The 16,084-nt window shown below is 54.7% G+C and overlaps 1 protein-coding gene across 2 annotated transcripts in view; it reads right to left on the reverse strand.

Moving 5' to 3' along the window:
- PLXNA2 (plexin A2) overlaps positions 1-15,790 on the reverse strand; it is a 211,421-nt gene extending 195,631 nt beyond the window's left edge. For both annotated transcript variants that reach the window (XM_035010443.1, XM_035010444.1), the window contains exon 1: positions 15,104-15,790. The gene's annotated coding sequence lies outside the window, so the exon portion shown is untranslated. The remainder of the gene's footprint in view (positions 1-15,103) is intronic.
- Between the last annotated feature and the right edge of the window lie 294 nt (positions 15,791-16,084).

Raw genomic sequence — 16,084 nt, forward strand, 5'->3', positions numbered from 1 at the left:
CTGGCAGTCACCTTTCAGAGACATTCCAAATGACCTTTCCAAGGAGCCCGGAGACGTATCTCCTGCCTTCTCACTCCATCCTTACTGAACACGGGAGAGCCACGGGGCTCTGAGGTTGAAATGGGGCAGGAGAGCAGGACACAGGGTAGAAAGTGCCCGACTAAATTGTTAAATAAATTACGGTTACTCCACATAATGGCATATTATGCTGCCATTAACCGTAATGTTTTCAAAGAATAATGACACAGCTCCAATTCGCAGCAGTGGGAGAGAAAGGGAGAGAAAAGGAGAGGAAGAAACAACCCAAACAAAACACCAGGCATTCACCTCAGCTCTCCGACGACGGCCTGGCCCTAAACACCACTTCCTTTCCCTGCAAGCTGCCCCATCTTTCCTCTCTTGAAGGAAAACTGTAATGGCCCCGGTCATTCCCTGGCACTTCCTCCTTCTCGTGCAGACCCTCCTGCCTCTCTGCTCCCTGGTGGCTCCTAGAGCCGGCCACTGACCACTGACATGCTCCAGGGACAAGGAGCACTCCCCTACCACTGTTGCTTCGTCCTCGCGGCAGGGCAAGAAGGGAGCCACTGGGGCCAGATCAAGGTGCATTTAAAAAACCCGATCCTTTTCCAAAAGTCAGGCTTTCCAAAGTTCAAGAGTGGGTCTCTTTACCAGCAAGCCTGGTGTCGTCTCCTTGAGACATGTAAGACTGGCCCAGAGACGATCTGCGGACACAGACCCTCGCAGCGAAGATTTGGCCACAGATCTCCTGCCTGGCGTGCCTCATACTGCATCATTTCCTGTACTTCAAACTCCTTGTCTATTTGCCAGGCACATGGCCAAGTGTGAGATCCACCTATGGAACTCCTTCTGTTGCCCAGATAGACTCAAGTCTGGACTGCCAAGTACCCAAGTTCAAGTTCTTCCCAAGCTGGCTCTTCTTTCTACAGCTTCCCTTTCCCCCTCTCCCAACTCCACTCCCAACAAACTGGTTCATGTGCTGAGTCCCCAGGACACCTTGCAGAATTTCATGGCCACAGCCACTATCTCCACATTCTTCTTGGCTTATCCAAGCCCTGTGTGTCCTTCAAAGCTTCTGGAAGCCTCTAGGACATCCTCACCCCTAATCACCTCTCTCTCCTCCAAAATCAATCAGAAACTGTTGTTTTTAGCACATGCTGCATTGTTGCTGTTGGGTCTCTTGTTATATGACTGTGTTCTATCTCTCCGTCGAATTAGAGGCTCCCAGGTAAGAGTGCAGGAATAATCCCTGTGCTCTTTGGCATCCCATTCAGGGGTAGCATGATGCCTCTCACTCAGTTCTGTGCTCAGAGCAGGGGAGAGCGGACATGGGGATGGCTCATGTGCTTTTCTCAGCGACTAGTCTGCCCTTAGACGAGGTGTGAACACGCTTGGCTCAACGATTTGCCATAACTGACGGAGGTAATGAAGAAGGGATGAACCGTTTGGGAAGGTTCATCTTGAACCCGCTGGGGAAAGAGCAAATGTCACTGAGAGGTGGATGAGGTGGGCAGAAGGATGAAGAAGAATGGGGCCGGGGCACCCGCTCTGTCAGTGAAGGACACAACACAGACAGAGCTCATGCAGGAAAAGGCAAGAGAGCTCCAAAGACACAAACTGAACAAGTTCAAAGATCACACAAAATGTGTATAATAAACGGCCAACTGACAGCAAGAGTGATCAAGCGCAGAGTGGGGTGGGGTGAGAATCCCCTCGGAAGGCTCCGGAACAGGGCTCTTCTGTAAGGGGGTCAAATGGTGTGTGTGGCCAGGCAGCAGGCAGAGGGAAGACACTGTGGGCTTTGGGGACAGACCTGGGCTCTGGTCTCGCTTAACCACTTCCTAATTCGCTGACCTTGAACCTGTTATTTAACCTTTCGGGGCCCTGGTTTCCCAGCTGTGGAAGGACACCTCGCAGAGCTGTGGTGAGAATCCACGAGACAATGGATGTGGAAAGTGTTCCGCAAACTCCATCGCTTTGGATAAACACCAGTGACTCTTGTTTCTGTTTTTGGAGAAACACTGCACAAGGACATCACCTCCTTGGCAGCAACTGGCTGCCCAGTATGCGCTGGTGACAAAGGCTGGAGGCTCTGGTTAGCCAGGTGACCGAGATTCTTAGGACGGGGAAGCTCTCGAGGCTCTGGCCTCTCAGGAGGACCTGGGTGCCCCTGGTCTCTTGTTGCTTTTCTCCCCAGTTCCCTGGGCCCCACGCTTTCCAACTCACCCCCCACTTCCTCTGACCTCAACGGTGATTTAAGGGCACTTCTGCTGCTCTTGGTGATTCATCCAGGTGCCCTTGGCAGGAGAGAGGGAGAGAAGGAGGAAAGAGGAAAGTCAGCCCTTGGGAGGAGGAGGAGGAGTCCATGCTGAGGACGGTCTCTGGCCTCGAGCTCCGCATTCGCTGGACTCGTCCCATACCGGGTCTGGCCAGCATGTGGGGTGAAGTCCCCCCGCCTGATCCTCCTCTCCTGTGCTCTTCTGAACTGACAGCCAGCCTTTGTATAAAAAGTTGTAACTCCTTTTTAAGAGGAAGCTTCTTAAGCAGGCTGTGTCCCCACCCTGTACCTTCCCACCTTCAGTTTCTATTCTTCTCCTCTCTTTGTCTGAGACTCTGAGCTCCTGCCGAAAAGATCCCAAGCTGCCAGGCAGCCACTCTTCAGTAACAGGCACGTTCACACCCCTGCACACGGAGCAGGAGGAGTGCTCTGGAGCTGGATAAAAGGGACACATGTGGACCGGGAGGGGTTTGCCAATCCGGAAAGAGTTCCGTCCACTGAGGGGGCTTGTCGGTGCCAAGATGCACAAGCACGCGGTCTGCAGGACCCCTACCCCCCTGGAGCGGCATCAGCCCCTCGGTTGAGACCCTTGTCATCCTATCAGCTCACGATGTCTAGGACCCCAGCCCTCTTGGGAGGGAAAGTGAAGGACACGGTTATCAGAGAGGCTGACACGGGGAGAGAAGAATGTGCTGGAGGGAAAGCGGGGGGAATGCAGGCTGGTGCAGCATGGGGGGGGGGGGGAACCTGGGCCAGGAGATGAAAAGAACTCCCTGAGTGAGAATCTGGCCCCAGATGATGAATGGGGTGTGAGAGAAGAGCCTGGAAAAGGGTAAACAGCCAGGAGGGAAGCAGGAGGGAGGGAGGGGTGAAGAGAAAGAATGTGGAGGTCAAAGAGCAGAGAAAATGCTCTCGGAATGATTGATTCAAGATCCAACATGTTGCACAGCCGGATGGGTGCACACGTGCATGCAGATGGGCTCGGCCACGGCCTCCCCTGCCACGGCCTCCCCTCCCACGGCCCCGCCAAGGTGTGAGCAGGTCTGCTTCTCTACCAGACCCATTCTGTGCCCTCTGGGAAACCTTTTTTCTGCTGTTGTGTTCTCAGGACCCAGGACACCCTCCCCCCCGCCCATGTAATAGAAACTGCCATTTGTGCAGTGATATTAGAGCTCACTAAGAATGCCCCATATGCTATGTCATTGGCGTACCCCTCCCACAGCCTGTGAGGGACAGCCTGGTCATACTCGGGATGCCCTTTGGAATGGGGGTGGGGTATCAGGAGCTCAACTCAGAGTTGAGATCTTGCGAACACTCCCTGGGAGAGAGGGAAAGGCCTGGTGGGGAGCTTCTGGCCACCCACAGAAAGCCATTGGGCTCCCACCCAGCCCTGGCTGGTGGGAAGGCGCAGGGCTGGAGACAGCCCCCAGGGCTGGCGTGGCGGGTAGCTGATGGAAAGATTCCAGAAGCAGGACTTTGTAAGGAGAGAGGCTGGGATACCAAAGTCCGCAGGGCCTCCTACCCGCTCTTATCTGTGGGGCAGAGAATTAGCTGCCCCTGCCCCTCTGAAGACCCACCCAGTTCCCCCAGTCCCTGCAGGCAGCCCGAGAGGAGAGACCAGGCAGTACCTACCTGCCCCGGGACGTCTCTCCCACCCACCTTCTCCCAGCTCTCTACCCTGGCCCTGCTGCTCTTCAATTCCCAGCCCTGGCACATCACTGATTAATTCGGGGCTGTTTAATAACCCTTCCATTTCGATGAAATGAGCTGTCTTGTTTTCTTTATTTTTAACACCGACTTTCGTTTCTTTGCTAAGCATCGTACTGTCATTTAAATTTCTCTGTCTCCAACCAAGCTGATAATAGACTGGAGTGAGCAGCTGCTTCCATCCTGTTTATGACAATGATTAGAAGTTAGAGCTGTGTAAGCAGAGAGCTGACCAAGACTCCGTTCCGCGGGTCTGCTCCTGCTTGTGGACGGAGCGCTCACTTTCATGTGATTATGAGAATTCTGGCTCCGGGGCTTAGCCCAGCCTCGCCTTGCTGGCACCCTGCTCGGAGGGGAGTTGTGGGGGTGGAGGGGTGAGAACCCGCTCTGTTTGCTGTGAAATTAAGGCCAGCAGCTGTGGGTCATTCTCACGAGCCCGGGCCAACACTCCACTTCACTTCCAACAGGGCCTTTTCCCTCCGTTGTATTTACCGAGCAGCAAACAGGGACTCCAGGTTACAAGGCCTGGAAGTGGGTGGGGATCTCAGCCATCACCCATTGTCCCTTTCTGCTCCACAGAGGAATCCCTTCTTGAGACCCGGCTGTCATCCTCCAACCTCTGTTTAAATTCCCAAATGCAGTAGGGCTCATTCCCTCCCTGGAGGTCCCCTTCTGATCAGATGGCTCTGGTTAATCCCTCTCTCTTGTGCCCCCCTACAGTACTTACACTGAACTTGTACAAGCATCATTTCTGTGCATCCCCTGCCTCCTTTGCCACATTGCAAGCCTGTCACGAGCCTGGACAGGGACATGCCTTCCTCCCAGAACACTTGGCACACAGCACATATTCAATAATTGCACGTTCAATCAAATGAAATCATATTGCGCCAACTTCAAGCTCTGCAAGTAATGTACCTTTCTTCTACCTGGGGGCAGGCTCCTGGCGGAGCGTCCCTGTCTTTTTCTACCTGGGCAAATGTCCCTGCCTCTTCCTGTCCTGAGGCTAAAAATGGCAGCTTCCCAGGGGCCGGGACCCTGCTTTTTCCTCCAGGCCCTGAGGGACTACACAGCTGGTGGAAGGCTCGGCCAAGAAAGCTGTGGGCATGCGGAGAGAGCCAATCAGGTGGCCTGGACCAGGTCCTCTGGATCCCGGTTGCCCTGCTCATTCCCTCTGCATTGGCCCTGGCTGCTTGAGAAAGCTCACAGGTGCATGGTGCACAAACTCTGGAGGGCCTGCCGCTCCCCGGCAGCCTCCCCGGCAGCCCTGTCGGCAGGCAGCTGCTCTGGCCATTGTTGTCTCACCCTCTTCAAGTGGTGAATGCTGAGTCTATAGAGACCGAGACACAAACAGTGCCCACAGTGCCTCTCGGGGAGGGAGGGGCGGCCTGGCCTTGCCAGAGCCATTGACTGTGCAAATAGCAAGGCTTGCAGGGGATGGAGGAAAGCTGGCTGGAGCAATTGAAAAGAGGGGGGCCTGTCTCCACCATACTGTGCAGCTCCACGGAGAGGCAGTCTGGGTATCCTAGCGCCCGCAGACTGGCAGAGAGGGGGAGACACTGGTTCTCAGGGACTACTGCTTCACCGTGAGGTGCCTGCCTGCTCAAGCCTGAGGGAGGGGGGGAGAGAGAGAGAGAGAGAGGCGCGTGGGTGGCTGAGTCGGTTAAGTGTCTGCCTTTGGCTCAGGTCATGATCCCAGGGTCCTGGGATGGAGCCCTGAATCAGGCTCCCTTCTCAGTGGGGAGCTTGCTTCTCCCTCTCCCTCTGTGTGCTCACTCTCTCTCAATAAATAAATAAAATCTTCAGAGAGACAGAGAGAGAGACGGGGGAGGTCGCTGGGCAGAGCTGGGAACTGAGAGACTGGAAGAGAACGTGGCTAAGGGCTCAAGAGTGCTGGGTTAGGCTGGGGCAAACACACCTCCTTGCCCACAGAGGGCCGTGAATGGCCACTCGCTGTGTGACTGCTCAGGGCCTTCTACTCACCTGGTTTGGACTCGGGTTTCACATATATGATATGAGCCAGAGTAAAAGCTGCTCTCAGATACTCAGAGACAATTTCCAGGTATTCTACATATAACACCCATTTCTTTTGTAATTCAAGTTGTTTTCTCAAAAGTGATTTACAAAAAAAAAAAAAAAAAAAAATCAAGGCACCTCGTCAGACTCATTTTCCACAGCTGGTTCTTGGGCAGTGCTGTCAATGCATAGGATTCTCTCCTTCCAGGGCCTTCCCGTGCTCTGCGCTTCCAAAAGGGGACAAGGCTCCTTGTGCCTCAGCTGGATGGGGGGGTGCTGCTTGGGCTAAGAGATGACAGCTGATGCACCTCACCAGCCATCCTCCTGTTCTGTCCAATGATCTAATCCTTAAGGCCCAGGGTCCAGCGTGGGCTCTGGGACCCAGCTCCTGCCAATGCCCTTCATGCTGAGTCTGCCCCATTAATACTCACGCTCTGAGGCGCTCTCACTGTAGGAGAGATGCAAGCCTTATTGCAGGCAGGCAGCCAGAGGCCCATGAGATCTGCCCCTTCTCCTGCCATGGGAGGCTGACTCCCAGAAATATGCCAACTTACCAGTTCTATGACAGTATCATTCATCTCAACTCTTAAAGCCAAAGCCACCGAAACCCTAAGGGTAGCACATTCAGAATCCAAAATCCAGCCCCACTGGTTAAGTGTTACCCATGAGCCAGGCATGTGGCCCCAATGCCAGGATCACTACTTCCTTTCCTCTCAGTTTCCAGTCTCCACTGAGACTTTTATCTATTTTTATATATAAGAACCTTTAGCATATAGATTTCTTTTAAATAAAATCTTACTTTCTCAGAAAGTTCCAAACAAATTCAGAGAGGGGGAGAGAGAGGGAGAGAGGAGGAGAAAAATGTCCCTAGCTTGGCTTTATTCCTGCTCCAAATTTTAGAATAGTTTTGCACATTTGCAACAATTGTCATTTTTCCAAATCCCCTAACTATCTCCCTATGCCTGGCTCCAGAAACAAAGGGAAGTGAGGGTGCTTGGGTAGTCATGAAAAGCATTCGTTCCCGCTGTACAGATGGAGAAACTGAGGTACAAGATTAGGGGCAGGAGCTGACTCTCCTAGAGGGTCTTACGGCTCCCTCTTGCCTCCCTCCCGTGATCAGAGAGCAAATGGTGGATAAGCCCCAGTGGGCAGGTGAGGAGTCTTTCAGGAAGAGGGAAGAGTGACAAGTGTGAGGGAAGGCCCTTTGTTCCTGTGCATTAGGACCTGACTCTGACACCAGACTCTTCCTGGCCATCTGTTCTGACACCCTTCTCGGGGGGGCGTCCAAGCCTCCTACACAAGGGTGCCAGGTGTGGCCTCCCAGTGACACATGCAATTCACATCATTCCCCCCAAGTGTCTCAGAGCTGGGTCCTCTGGTCCAGAAAGCTGAAGGGCTCCACACCCTGGGGGATTCCTCAGAATGGGGTGGTGGACTTGAAATGTGTTCATTTGGTGTGGGTTTTCATTCCACAGAATGTCAAAGGACTTGGCAGGAAGGTCTAGGTGGCTGGGGTGAGGGTGGGCAGGCCAGTCCTATCAGGCGACTGTGAGGTCCTGACCCCACTGTCTCTGGAAATGCACCACCACCACCACCGGCCAACATGGCGTGTGCGGAGAGCAGGTAGAGCTTGCTGACTCAGAAGAGGGCTCTCATGTCTGGGGACAGGGAAGGAGCCTGGTCTTCCTGTCTGGCTTTGACCAAGGCTCCTGCTGAGGACCCTGAAGTTGAGAAAGTAGCCTCTTCTCCCTCAGGTATCTCTGTTGCTCAGGAGGAAAAAAAAAAAAAAAAAAAAGGGAAGCCAGGGGAGCAGTCAAGGGAGGTGGGAGGTCAGAGGCCAACGTAATATTTACCCAGCCCAGCCGAGGCCTTTCGCTTTTATGAAGCAGGAAACCACTTCAAAGCAGCAACATCCCCTCTTGCCACTTCTGTCTGCTCTCTGGTCCCCCTGCCTTTACAGGGCAGGCAGGGACTTTTTACCTCCTTTTCCTCTCCTCCTGAACCTTCCCTCTCGCCCTTAACGGGAGGAGCCTCTGCTCAGAGAAGTTCTACAGTTTGTCCAGAGTCGCAGAGCAATGACAAAGCCTGGGCTTCCCTGACCTTCTGAGCCTGTCTTGTCCCTGGATTTCTCGTTTACCCTGAGAGTGAGTGGCCTATGACTTTGGGACATGGGACAGGTGCTGGGTTAGTCCCACAACGAGAGCTGAAAGCAGAAAAGGAGGACAGGAAGAGGCCCCAGACACTAGAGTCTAGTGGTTCCGTACATTTGGGGGTGGGTAGCATAAACTTCTCTCTTCACACACACACACACACACACACACACACACACACACGTATATATCATACACACACACAAATATACATATATTTACATATATATGCATAGATCAAAGGCCTCTTGAAGTTCCAAACATGCCCCCCATCCCAATGCAGGGTCTGCCTACCCCAGATCTTATGTGACCATTTTAAGATGCAAGGAGAGTATGGCCATCCACTACTGGATTGGATAAAGTTTTTCCATTGAGTTGAAATCTTCCTCCTTTGAGCCTCTTTCCATTCATCCTCCCTGCCTTCTTTCTGGACAGAAACCTTAAAAAGATACTGGTTCCTTCTCCAAGGTAGGAAACAGGGCAGAGGTGACTGGTGGACTTGGCTTGCCTGCCCAGCCAAGGTGTGGAGGTAAAATCCGAACTTTTTTTTTTTTTCCTCTCATGTCTGATCCATTTAATGAGTTCATTCAGGTAAGAGTGGGTGAGTTAACAGCAGGATTCTGGACACTGAAATGTGAACACCAATGAGTAATAACACTTCCTGATGAACCACGTGGGCATTCTGCCGCCAGCTCAAGAGGACCGGAAAGGGATGCAATTTGCATAGAATGCAATGTGGAAAGCCCTCAGGAGTGTGGGCCATGGAGAGCTTGCTCTCGGATGTTGACTAACAGAAAACAACAACGTGGCTGTCCGTTGAAAATCCCAGAGAATGAGGGGAATCGGGTAGTTCTGAGAAGCTGAGGGATGGGACAATGTTAGACAGTCATTCTTGACAGTCAACCAAAATTGTCGGCGTATGAGTCTCTCTCCTGGAAATCTACACCTTCCACGGACCAGAGCCAAAGCTTCCAGGAGCTTCTGTGCCTTCACTTCCCTGGCCCCTCCAGTAGACCGGTTAACTCCATCCTGCCTTATACTAAAGTTTCCTTGGAGGATCCTTGGCTTAGGTAATTCCCCCATCCCTGCAACCTACTGTTCCTTGCAGGGATGATCTCTTACTCTTCCATCTTTGTTTTGGAGCTAACACATTGCTAGCACTGCACAAAGAAGTGATCCACTTCTGTTTGTTTAAACGTAAATGGATCCCAATTTCTGCTTTGGGTGTCTTCCTATTTGGTTCAGTGCAAGGGCAAGATGGGTGGTGTACCAATCCATATACCAAGGGTAAAGTTGGAGGGGTGTCCTGGGGTTCTCCCTCATCCCCTCTTCTGTCCCCTGCAAACCCAAACAAGCAACTAAGGTGGGAAGGGAGGGTGCTTAAAGACAGGAAGAGCAAGCCTGGCGTGAGCTCCCTGACGGTGCAGACAAGCCCTGGAGGCACCTCCGTCCTCCCTCTCCCTCTCTCTCTCAGCTTCAGAGAGAACTTGTTGTGGGGGGCATGGAGGAAAGAGGTTCATTCAAGGGCTGTTCACGCTGAGACCCAGGATCCCTCCCCTCTTCCTTCTCAAAGACAAGTTGAATTTTCCTAGGGCAACTCCACTGCCTTTTATCTCTCACACCGAAAGTAATTTTAGCCAAGGAAAAGCAGGATTAAACTTTCAGAACATGATACATTTATCTTGTTTTTCTTTTTTCTTTTCTCGCTCCTCCCTTCCCTCCCTCCGCTTGACCCCAGGTAAACAGGAGCCAAAGGGAAACGAAGATGAGGCATCAGAGGCTGGTATCAGATCTGAAAAGATGTGACTCTCTGGCCCCCTGCCTGTCCCCAAACTTCAATCTTTTTCCAGACCCCGTTAGACAGTTATTATCTCCTCAGATGAGAAAAGCGTCTGGACTCCATTCCCTGTCCATACTGTCCTCTGCTGAAATGAAAGGGGGGAATTATGATTCAGAGAAAGGCTCCCACAGAGAATATGAAGACAAAGATTAAATCAGCGATACAACGTTGACATGCGTTCAGTTCCTGAAAAGTCTTTCTAAAAAAGTCTCCTCAGGAGCAGTTTTGCCACCACCTGGGAGGATCTCAAAAATCCACATTTAGGGAGCTGGAAGGGGGTGTGGGGGGGCAGGCATGTGAAGTCCTGGGCTTGGGCCAAGAACTTCTGCTGCTGATAAAGAAAGGCAGGAGCCTCTTGGCGGGCAGGCCAGCAGATTGCTAACTCGAGACTGCACCCCCCTCCCCAGGGCCCAACCCCAGACGCATCCTGCCCGGGCAGGCCTCTCCCTAGCTGCGCACCCGGCTGGGGCACCTCCACTTAATGCGGCAGACGCCTTTCCCAGACGGCGGCCCAGAGGTCCCACTGGCAATAGGACCCTACCAGTTGTAGTCTCTGGGTAGTGACAGCTGGGAGTTTCTAATATATCTATTTTTTTTTCTTCTCAAAGAAAAAAAAAAAAAAGCACAAAAACCACTGTTTAGGGCCAAGCCTGGTTTTCAAGAGCCCCCTCTAGTGGAGATAACCTGCTACTTCAGCATCCCCCTGCAGCCCAGATGGAGCCTCCTCCCCTTGCCTGGGAAGACGGAGCAGAGCTCCCTTCTGCCTAGACTGTTCTTTCCCACTTGTTTTCTGTGTTTGCTCTCAGCTCTTTGTGCCCCGTTCACACTCTCAGTCTCTCTGTCCTTATCTTCCTTCCCCGTCACCCTGCTTCTCTGTGTGTCTGCGACTGTTCCTACATCTGGACTCGGGCTTTCCACGTGTGCCTTTGCCTTGCATCTTGTCAGTCTGCATGCTTGGTTCATCGGCTGGCTTTTTTTTTTTTTTTCCTTCTGAAGTTCAAGACGCCAGGTCTGATGAACTGGAAATGCTCTGACATGGCCTTGGATCAAATGACCCACTCTCAGAGAGCCTGAACAGGGACCCGCCAGCCAGATCACAGAAGCACCAGGACAACCCAGTGTTCCTGGAGGAGAAGGAAACTTGCACAGAAACTCTCCCCTACTCCATGCCCCAAGCAAACCTGGGCCCTGTGGGTTGATACATATGTTTGGAACATTATTGAACCTGAGCTTGGCGCTCCGGCTTTGGGGTCTTGAGTGGAACCAGCCTGCTCCCCTCTATCACTTCTCCCCACCAGCCCCCCTACTTCCTGGTCGCTGAGAGGCATGCTGCCATGAAACAGTAGGCAATGCCTGGGTGAAGGGACAGGGGGTGGGAAGAGGGTGCCCCTGCCAGGGAAGGGGAGGGGGGGTGGGGGCTAGGACTGAGCCTCTGGCTGGAGCAAGGAGGGGAGATGGCGCACATGTTCTGCTGCAGGGAACACCTGCTGGGCTTCTGGGTTTCTGAGACTGATCTTTTCCCCCAAGCGGGAGACCTGGCCAAGGCAGGGCAGGGGGTTAATGGTTAACCAACTGTAGGAGCCGGGAACTTCTGCACTGCTCAGGCCTAAGCTTTCTCTTTCAGGTCTCACCCTCCCCTCCTCCTCTTCCTTTACACTCTTGCCCAGTAGGGACCCCGCTCCCCGACAAAGAACTTTCTCGCCTCTATTTCTGCCCTCGAATTCCAGATGGAACAGTGTGGAGCTAGATAAAGAGGTTCCATATGCCCCAGTGCCAGGGAGTGGGGCCCCGGAGAGCCTGAGGGCTAAGCCGAGGAGAAAAGGGGTGTCCCGTTCTTACCAACCGTCCCTCCCAGGGCGCCTTGGGACCAGCCGTTTGACCCCGCAAAGAACTGCCTTTCTCTGTCTCTGCAGGGCTCACCTTTAGAAATGACCAAAAAAGAAGTGGATGCACACCCAGCCTTCATTTACTCTAATCAGGCATGAAATCTTTGTAACTAAGTGAAAAAACTGTTCCATTCATCATTGTTGGAGCTGAGCATATGTGGAGGGGAGAAAGAGATATTATATTCACATATAATGAATTGATAGCAGACTGCCCCTGGGTGAGGGTGGTGGCGATGGGGCTGGGGGTGCAGACGAGCAGGAAAGCAACAGCACCTCCAAGCCTGTTGCCACCAGGTTCTCTGTGGACAGTCCTGAATTATTTGTAGCTAACAGACTGTAACACAATGCTCTGGGCTCTTTACAATCAAGAATGGGGGGTGGGGTGGGGGTAGGGGCTCTGGCTGGGCTTGGAGCTCCTTACCTCTCCATTTGCCACGATGGACAGAAGTATATGGGGCCCCAGTCTGTGTGTGTGGAGACAGCTGTGTGGCAATGCGGAGAGACAGCTGGGGGGTTGGGGGGCGGCTATTGCTGCCGGGGACAGGAACCGCCTCCCCCCACAACAAACCTCGTATCTTGGGGCGGCAGCTGCAGGAAAGGAGGCAGGATAGAGACTATAAACCCCCAAACAGTGAGAACTCAGCACCATAAATATTCCACAGCACCTGAACGGGTGCGTTTCCACCGCTGCTGGCTAGTGCCTTGTATACTTAACTGTGGCCCTCCTTGCCCCTCCTGCACCTGTGCTTTCCGGTATCTTACCCATGAAATAAAGATTAACGGAATCATCAGAAGTATTCACAAATGGGAAAGGGGCCTAGTGGAGAAGTAGCTGTTCTTGGAGGGTTTTCTTGTTCACCTCATTTTAAGCACAGACTTCAGCATACCAGATGGGGAACTTACACATTTACTACACCTGCAGCTTTTGATGGTCAAGCATGTTGGGGAGGGTGAATGCTCCCCAGCTCTTTGGGGACAGGGATAGGTACTTAGGCCAGCTCTGAAAGGGGGGTTACCGACCTTATAACGACATGGTTTCTTTTGGGGGATGGACGTGCAACACCACCGTTTGCTCTTCATTTGGACTTGGGTTGAAAGGCCAACCAGCCCCTCTGCCCTGCTCCAGACTGTGGGGTACCCCAATCCTCCCGTTCTGTTAAAGAGAAGGGCCGGGGGGGGGATTCTTCTGCCAGACTCATGACTCCTGGGCAGAGGAGACCTTCTGGTACTTTACTTTACCCCTTTGGATCCTGCTGATCCTTAGCAGCATCCCCACTGCACATCACTCCAAATGTCATTTCCATTTAACTGCTTTGCAAGCCAATTTGCCCCGTTCTAATGGAATTTGCTGAGGATGGTGAGGGAGCAGAGAGGGCAGCCTGCATTGCTCTCCCTTTATCAGCGGGTCCCCGAAGAGGGAAAGGCTCTTTCAGGTAACGCAGGGAGGGCAAGTTCTGGGATGAGGAAGGGTCGGGCAAAAGGCGGAAATGCCAGGTGGAAGAATGGAAAAGAAAAACCACCTCGCTAGGATATCTTGACAGATCTCTCTCAGTTTCCTAGGTTCCCTACCCTCTCCCCTCACTCCACACTGGCCCCCCATCACCACCCCCTAGGGACAGCTCACAGGTAATTATTTCAAATGGTGCTGTGTGAGGTGAGGGGGAAGTTAATGAATGCTCCTCTCTTGTAGGGAGGTCAGAGGAGAGAGGGCTGCTAGCAACTCCAGGAGCTTTCTGGGGTGATTGCACAAAACTTGTGCATTTCAATTAGGAAGAGCAGAATTCCTCCAGCCAGAGCCATCTCTTCTAGGGCTCTGTCGCTCTGTTGAAGGCCCCAGAATCCAAAGCCTGCCCAGAGGGAAGAATGAAGTTTCAAGGTCTGGGAAAGAAGCCCAGCAAGACAGGAGCCTGCTTCTGTGTTGGGGAGGGGAGGGCTGAACTTGACTCCTCGTCTTAAAACGACCAGCCCAGCCCAGATACCCATCTTAACTGCTCACAAACCTTGTCCAATGTGCTTGTGAATAGCAGGAAGGGAATGAATGGATCCCCACATCTGTGTGGGTTCCTCTGAGCTGCTAGAGCCCCAAACCACTGCCACAAGCTACAGCTGGTACCCCCCCCCAACTGGTCCGGTCCCTATGTCCCTTTCATAGACACTTCTGGTATGCGACTATCACCCTAGGATCTTACATTCCTACAGGAGACCTGATCAGATTCCATGGCCCATTTCATGGGGCTGTCATTCCTAGACTCTTAACGGACCTAGCACTCCAAGTCTTTTACCCACCTCACCCCCCATCATCTCTCACTCAGAGCTGAGTTTGAGCAAGCAGCTCCTCCTAGGGCAAGGGTCATGCCGAACAGGTGGACATTTGTCACGGACCTGGAATGGCAGTTTCCGGTGACTCTCTTTGCTCACCCAGACCAAGATTAATATTTACAGAGACTACCTGTGGGATGGATAAAAAGAGCTAGAATGTTCTAAGATCCCTCCATCACTTGTGGGGTGGGGCAAGAAGGAACACATGGAGGGAAATATTTTCGAATGGTTTATAAGGAGCTTTTCGGACCCTGGGCCATCTCCTGCTTCAGCCCCCAACCCTCTCGTGCTGCTCAAACCAGAGGATGGTGCTGATGGGTGCTTGACCACGAGGGAGCACAGAGAGGGTCATGGAGCACTTAGCCCCACTCAGTGCCTTGGACTCGCTCCCTGAGCCTCACGGACCCCGCGCAGATGATGCATTCCCCTTCCATTCCCAAGTCCCCTGATCCAAAGGAACGACCAGCGGCCGCCAGGGACTCAGGCCCCCAAATCCAGCGCTGGCCACAGTGGCCTCGGGCTCCCTTGCTCGTGCCAGCGAGGCCCGCTTTGGGCGCCAGCTATCGGGACGGCCCCGCCGCCTCCGTGCTCCCCAAAGCCGCAGAGTGCCAGCAGGTGCGCGGCAGAGACGCGCCGCGGAGCGCCCTCCCCGCCAGGAGCCGGCGGCCGGCGGGGAAGCCCCGCGCGGGAGGCGGCGGCTCTGAGTCCGCCCGCACCCGGCGCACGCCGCGTTCCGGCCCGCGAAAGTGGCCGAGCCCGCACGGGGACTCGCGCGCCGCGGCCGAGCCCCCGTGCCCGGGGCCGGGACCCCGACCAGGCGGGCGGGCGCGCGCTCGGGGAGAGGGCGGAGGGCGCCGGCGACTCGGAGCGCCCGGCCCCAGGCGCCGCTTACCCAGCTCGCCGACGTCGGTCTGTCCTTCCGCTCCCGGCCGGTCCGCCTCGGCCGCCGGCTGCCGAGGGCGGCGCGCTGCCCCTCTCGCTGCCCGCAGCTCGCAATCACGGGGACGACCAAATCCACATGGAGTCCAAATTCATTAAAATCCACGTCCAGCCGCCAGCCACTTATCTGTATTCCTGAAGTGGCCCCTCGGTCTCCGGTCCGCGCGCCCCTCAGTCCCCCGTCGCCCCGCAGCAGCCCCGCCGCGCGCTGTCGCCGGCTCGCGGGGGGGAACCCGGAGGCGCCGAGGGGACGTGTGGGGGTGGCTGGCCGTGTCTCTCCTGGGGAAGCAGCAGAGCCCCGGCTGTCTTAGGATTTTTCCAGCGCGACTTTCCGGGCTCCTCTGACATCAGCAAGCCCGGCGCTTCCTTCCCCTCTTGCTCCCCGGTTCGGTCACAGTCCCATTTCCTCCAGGAACCTGGCTTTCTAGATCTATTTCGGGGCTGGCTCGGCTCGCTCCGGCGCCCGCGCTCTCCACCGCTCCCCAGCTCGCGGGGTCTCTCTCCGGATCGCTCCCCCTCCGGGCTGACAAATTCCCAGCAACTGCGCTCGGCCACCCTCCCGCTCCAGTCTGGCGCGGACGCCGCTGCGCCGGGCAGCTCCGGCTCCCGCGGTGGTGGCGGTGGCGGTGGCGGTGGTGGTGGTGGCGGCGGCGGCGGCTGAGCCCACAGCGCCGGCCTCCCTATATTACCATGCAGCTCATTATCATAGAGGCCGCGCGCGTTAACCCCCTCCCTGCCGGCCGCGCCCGCGCCCGCCGCTGGCACCGCCGCGCCCGCCAGCCCCCTGCCCCCGCCCCCGCCCGCCCGGACTGCCTCCTCGGCGAGCTGTCAACAAAGGAGAATCAGGTTTGGCATCGGGAGGCCGCCGGGCTGCCCGCCCTGAGCCCAGCTCAGCCCGGACCTACCGGCCACCTTAAGTGGCCAAGGGGGCAAC

Source organism: Mirounga leonina, unplaced genomic scaffold (genome assembly GCF_011800145.1).
Source record: "Mirounga leonina isolate KUSES-001 unplaced genomic scaffold, KU_Mleo_1.0 Mir_154, whole genome shotgun sequence".
Classification (NCBI taxonomy): domain Eukaryota; kingdom Metazoa; phylum Chordata; class Mammalia; order Carnivora; family Phocidae; genus Mirounga; species Mirounga leonina.